Below are 6828 nucleotides of genomic sequence, written 5' to 3'. Positions count from 1 at the left end.
GAGGGGGGGGGTGGGGGGTGGCAGGAGAGGGAGTGTGGCTGTGCCCCTGAGGAAAGTGACAGCTGGGGTCAGAGAGGCCAGGAGACGCGGATCCCTTTATTTCACCGCCTGCCTGGGGAAACCCTGATCAGAGTCTTCGGCACTAAGGCCGCGTGGGGATTCTGATTTCTGGGGGGATTCTGTTTCTTTGATGAGAGTATTTCTGACTTATGGGAAAATGATGCCCAACCAAGAGATGCTGAAGTTGAGGCCCTGAGCAGGGAGGAGGGGTGGTCACCTGGGACTGGGGTGGGATGGGGACACCTCCATGAGGAGGAGATGCCTGATCTGGGCATTGAGGGTGCTGGCTCCCAGGACATTTGGACATTTTTGGTTCTCTTTGTAGTGGACGTGCAGCTGGCATTGGCCAGGTGGGGGTCGGGCTGCTAAATGGCTGCAGTGTCCACAACAGTCCCACTGGTGGAAAATTGTCCTGCCCAGATATCAACAGTGTTTCTTTTGACAAATGTTTGGTTATGAGACATGGTGAGGGGAGGCTCCTGGTGGGTGGGGTGGGTATGGACCATGGCACAGAGGTGAGACTGTCCTTGTCATGCTGCGGGAAGGAGGAACATTCCACGCTGTCCGGGGCACTGTGGAGGTGCACAGAGATTGCACGGGCCGAGTCCCCGGACCCTGCACCTTCCCCACCCTCAGCACTTCCCTTCCTTTTGCCTTTCCATGTTTAGAGGGATGAGTTTCCTGTGTTGTCTCTAAGGGCATGGCCGTGATAAACAGTTTGGGCATTAACCCAACTTGGCTCTTGGGCATTAACCCAACTTGGCTCTTGGGCTGACCTTGCCCTGTTGGAGGCCCCTATAGGGGAGAGGGCCACACTGCCGTGATTGGGTCCCTAATGGCAGCGGCTGGGCTTCTGACCCTGCCGTGGGAGGCTCAGGGAAGGATTCCTGGTGGGGAGGATGAATCAGCTGAGACTTGACTTGGACTTGGACTTTGACCTCTGCGTGTCAGCGGGGTGAACTTGGGCAGGTCACTGTACTTGTGTCGTCCTCTGAGCCTGTGTTGTCCTCCATGAGGCTGGAGGGTGACCATGGTGCTACAGGGTGTTGCAAGAGCTAGGGCTTACTTGGCACAGAGTCCAGCACACTGCTCTGCCCACAGGCTGCTGACTAGTTATGGTAAATGTTGGGGGAGTGGCCATGAGAGCCCACCATCACCACAAAGGTGGCAATCACTACCCATCCTTGTCCTGGGTTTGGGGAACAAGACTGTGTTCTAGCAACAGCCACTTGCCTGATGTCCAGTTTTGAGTCCATCTTTTCTAGCCCAGTTCCTCTCCCACATGCACTGTCTACTGCACAGCTTTGGTTTCCAGGCTAGACTGTTTTAGACTCATTCATTCATTCATTCATTCCCTGGGGGCCTGGGGCTAAGGCTGGTGGGCAACCTTGCCCTGGTGGAGCTCCCTACAGGGGAGGGGGCCAAGCTGGTGTGACTAGGTCCATACTGGCAGAAGCTGGGCTTCTGATCCTGCCTGGGGAGGCTCAGGGAGGGATTCCTGGTGGCGAGGGTGGGTCAGCTGAGACCTGAAGCAGTTTGGGTCAGGGAAGACACGTTCAGGTGACACATGAGGAGTGGAGGGCAGGCCTCATCCCTGGGCTGCAGGAGTAGGGGCCAGGGCACTCAGGGTCTTTGAGCCCCGGCAGGTGTTTGGACTCTATCTGAGCTCAGTGTGGGAGAGGAAGAACCTGTGGCTGTGTGGAGGAGGGCTGGCAGGATACCTGGGGTACACAGGACCTGCAGGAGACTAGAGGAGGATGTTAGGGGAGGTGAGCACAGGGTTTTCTTTGGCTCTCTGCACCCCATTCTTGAGGGGCAGGGGGTCCTTGTAGAGTTCTTGGCCTCCCCACTCAGGATCCTTTGTGGGCTCTGCCTGGCAGTCTAAGGCACTGCGAGGCCTCCTCCCTTCTTTTTTTTTTTTTTGATGGTGTCTCACTGTGTTGCCCAGGCTGGAGTGCAGTGGCACGATCTTGGCTCACTGTGATCTCCGCCTCCCGGGTTCAAGCCATCCTCCTGCCTCAGCTTTCTGAGTAGCTGGGATGACAGGTGCGCGCCTCCACACCCAGCTAATTTTTGTATTTTTAGTAGAGATGGAGTTTTACCATGTTGGCTGGGCTGGTCTCAAACTCCTGACCTCGTGATCCTCCCGCCTTGGCCTCCCAAAGTTCTGGGATTACAGGTGTGAGCCACCGCTCCTGGCCTCTTCTTCCCTTCTTAATGGCTGAGAGATCAAAGTCTGGGAGGCAAAGCCAAGGTGTGGAGGCTCAAGACAGGGCCTAAGGGGTTTTAGGCTTCATACCTGAGTTCAGCCAGGCAGGAGAGAGGGGGTTAACGAGCACTTTCCAGACAAAGGCCTGGTAGCTCCAGCTCAGGCCTAGCCCAGGACAGACAGGCCTCTGCCAGAGAGTAGAGTGGAAACCACCTGAGGGGCTTGGCAGTTGCCAGCTGTGCTGGGCAGGGCTGGTGCTTGGGAGCCAGGTGAAGTTGGGGCCAGGGTGAAGGGTAGGGCCTGAAGAGGTGCCTGTCCTCAGAGTTGCCTTAGACAGCCATGGGGACAGAGGGCAGATGGACTTGAGTTTAAATGCAGACGTGTTTTACCACTGGGACCCTGACAGGCTCTGCCCCTTCCCTGGCGGGGACATATCCTCATGCCTTTTCCTGAGGGCAGCCAGGGGCCAGGCACATGGTCAGAGGGTGGGGTGGGGCATCTGGAACCACTGAGGGCTGCAGTTGGAATGCTGAGGTCGAGGGTTGGGGATGGCGGCCAGCCTGGGTCTGGAGTCCCTGGAGTCTGAAGGCTCTGGGCTGAGCCTTTCCCCCTCCACGGGCCCCACCTGACAAAGTGGCCTTTGAACAGCATAGAAGAGACAGTTGCTGAGCTGGGCCTCTCCTACTTGTGGTCTGCGGAGTAAATGTTTGCCTATCTGGGGGTGGGGGCTATGGAGGCTTCACCTGGGGCTTGGTAAGGTTCAAATGGGAGAGGAAGTGAGCAGGGCCAAGACAAGCATGTTGTCAGGATAAGGAACGCTGAGCTTCTCTGGAGGACCTGAACTTGAGTCCAGGTTCTGCTGTGTGACCCTGGGCAAGTTTCTCATCCTCTCTGAGCCTCAGTCTCATATTCATTATTATTTTTGAAACAACAGCTTTATTGATATATAACTCACACACATCTTGCCCATCTAAAGTATTTAATTCAGTGGTTTTTAGTATATTTGCATAGTTGTAAAACCATCACTAATTTTAGAACGTTTTTATCACCCCAGAAAGAAACACTATACCCATTAACAGTCGCTTCCTGTTTCTCCCCAGCCCCTGCAGGCATAGGCAATCGCTCATCTATTTTCTCTCTCTCTGGATTTGCCTATCCCGGACGTTTCATATAAATGGAATAATATAATATGTGGTCTTTTGTGACCAATTTCTTTTACTTAACATAATGGTTTCAAGGTTCATCCACATTGTAGTATCAGTATTAGTTTATTTATTTGTTTATTTTTGAGACTGAGTTTTGGTCGTGTTGCCTAGGCTGGGGTGCAATGGCATGATCTTGGCTCCCTGCAACCTCCACCTCCCAGGTTCAATCAATTCTGCCTCAGCCTCCCAAATAGCTTGGACTACAGGCACACGCCACCACACCTGGCTAATTTTGTATTTTTGGTAGAGATGGGGTTTTACCATGTTGCCCAGGCTGGTCTCTAACTCCTGACCTCAGGTGACCCTCCCATCTCAGCCTCCCAAAGTGCTGGGATTACAGGTGTGAGTCACCATGCCCAGCCTCAGTATTAGTTTTTTTTTTTTTTTTTTTTTTTGCTGAATAATATTCCATTGTATGAACATACTACATTTTATTTATTCATTCATCAGCTGATGGATATTTGGATAGTTTCAACCTTTTGGCTATTATGAATAATGCTACCTTTTTTGGTGTGCGGACATATATTTTCATTTTTCTTGAATGTATATCCTAAGAGTAGAATTACTGAGTCATATGGAAACTCCATTTAACATTTTGAGAGACTGCCAGCCTCTTTCCTAAAGCGGCTGTGCTGTTTTACATTCCCACCAGTGGTGTGTGAGGGTTCCGATTTCCCCACGTCCTCGCCAACGCTTGTGATTATCTGACTTTTTGATCACATTCACTCTTGCATCCATTCATCCCTCAAGTATTTATAGAACATCTATATTCAACAAGGCAGAAGGCCCACTGCAGAGCTGGGAAGGGAATTTATCCCTTGAAGAGTTGTTTAGAAGATTCCGTGGCATAATATCTAGAACAACCCCCACCAGGCCCAGCACATAGTAGATGCTCAGAGATGGGAGACAGGGAGTATCAAGGAAAGGATCTGGGGCTGGTCAGGAACCATGGGGCCCCCTGGGAATGGAGGAATAGAGGATGGAATCTGTACGTGCTGACCACGTACTGTGTGTGGGAACCGGTGCTTCAGTCCTCATGACCCTCTGGGCCATATCATTGTTCTATTTGCAGATGACAGAACTGAGGCTCAGGCCACGCAGCTTGTCCTGGGTCACTAGGCTGAGAAGTAGTCAGACTGTGGGCTGAGAGCCTTGTTTGGATCATCTTATTTAATCCTCCCAACCCCTGAGGTCAGTACTGTTACTATGTCCATTTAGTAGGTGAAGAAACGGAGGCTCGGAGAGGTAGACTGACTTGCCCAGAGGCGCGTAGCTGGTGAAGTTCAGTCCTGGTATTTGGAGCCATGTAGTCTAGCATCAGAGTCCCTGCTGTGTGTCCTAGGCCTCTGGAGGTGAGGGTGAGAGCTTGGACATGTCTGGCTCCCTCTCTCCCTTCCTTTCCCACCCCACTGTGTCCCACAAAGCCTCATCTTGGGTTGGAGACAGTCCTAGGGGCAAGTGTGGCCCCAGGCTGGCTTTTGAGGTCCCTGCAAGCCCTTCTTCCAGGCTTTTTGTCTGATGCCTTGCTCTGTGCCTCAGTTTCCCATCTGGTTGATGGTGGCGGTGACTCCCAAGTCTGCTGTGGCTCAGACCATCTGAGTCTGGCTTGTACTGTCCCTTGAAGAGGAGCAGCCGAGAAGCCAATGGGACTGCTCCAAGCTGGGGGCGGGGAGTGGCATCTCCACTGTGTGTGAGTTTGGGCTGGTTATAAATAACCCAGCAAACAGGAGGGTGCGGGGAACCACAGCCCGCCTCCTCAGGAGGAGAGGCCTGGACACACACACACTCTTACAGACAGGGCCGTTTCAGTTATGTGTGTGTGTGCTGTGTGTGCCCAGGGTGTATGCTCAGCCTGTGTATGGAGAGGGCTTTGGGGAGCCGTCAGAGCTCCCGGGCTCCCAGGACTGCTGGAAGGGCTGGGCCTGCCCGGGCTGACTCCAGCAGGGCCTCTTCGGTGCCCTGGAGGAGGCTGGGGTCAGCCCAGCAGAGCTCGATGTCTGGCGAGGCCCCTGGAGCCCCCTCACCTGGCTTCAAGTGGTTCCAAGGTCAGGCTGAGGATCCTTCTGCTCTTAGGGGCCTCCATGTGATCCCCCAGCCCCTTCCCACTGCCATGTCCCACCCTGCCTGCTCTCCCCCTCCCTGCTCCAGTCCTGAACCCCATCCTCACTCTCCAGCCGAGCTCACTGACCTCTAGCAAGTCGCCTGGGCTTTCTGCCTCTGTGGGGTAAGGAGGCCCATTTCACCTGGCTCCTGAGAAGGTGGGGTCCAGTGCTTAGTGTGTGCTCAGTGAAGGCTGCTTTCTTCCAGGGCCAGGCCTGGTTGAGAAATGGCCAGAATGTAGGCTCCACTGGGAGCCCACTGATCTGCACATTTGCATATAATTTACATAAACATTTTATGACAAAATATGCTGGGATCAGTGTCCGTTTCTCTTCTCTCCTCCTAGCTCACTTGGAGCCCTCCTGGCTGGATTTTGGAGGGACCAGAGAGAACTCTTGTCTGTTCCTCACTTTTACACACAGACTGAGGCCAAAGAAGAGCAGGGCCTGGCTCGGGATCCCATAGCGATTGGGAGCAGGAGGCAGGTGATGTGGATTTCAAGGGGGTGATCCACCCCACAGTTTATTCACTGAACAAAGATTGATGGAGGCTGAATGTGTTCCAGGAGCAGTCTGAGCCCTGGGATGAGAGGAATGACCACACGGACCTAGTCACTGCCACCAGGAGCAATTGGAGGGGGAGACAGACACATTCCTGTGAAGCCCAGAAATAAACCAGCCAATTTCAGGCTAGTGGTGAGCAATTGAGGACTAGTCCTGGTTTTGCAGACTAGCTGGGCATGTGGGGAGGACATTTGAGTGGATTTGGTGGTCAGGGAGGTGAGCTTTGAGTGGGGACACGATGTCATGTCCCAGCGCCTACTGACTGCCAATCACCGCTAGGCACATGCCAGCTGGCATCTCTGTGTGTTGGGGATCATTATTCGTATTTCATAGGAGGACAGAGTGAGGCCCAGTGAGGCGAAGGGGTATGACCAGGTAAGCAGTTTGGGAGTGGGAAGCCAGGGCGGGGACACCTAACTCCACACCGGGTTGTTCCTCGGAGACTCGTGGGCCCCAGGAGCAGGCAACCCTTGCCATGTTTGCTGGCACTGACAGTCGTGGAGCCTGGTGACGGACTCCTAAAGGCACCTGCTGGTGAGTCATGGTGGGGGCGGGGGGTGCCTACCTAAGCTGGGCCACCTGTCGTGTGAGCGCGCCTTGTCCTCCATTTCTATTCCCAGGCTTTCAGGCTGTCTCTGTGCAGGGAGCTGGGTGTGAGGTGGTGCTGGTCTCTGACATTTGCCCTGCTTTT

Source organism: Rhinopithecus bieti, unplaced genomic scaffold, assembly GCF_001698545.2.
Source record: "Rhinopithecus bieti isolate Rb0 unplaced genomic scaffold, ASM169854v2 scaffold_44592, whole genome shotgun sequence".
Lineage (NCBI taxonomy): Eukaryota > Metazoa > Chordata > Mammalia > Primates > Cercopithecidae > Rhinopithecus > Rhinopithecus bieti.
Note: the sequence above shows the minus strand (reverse complement) of the source record.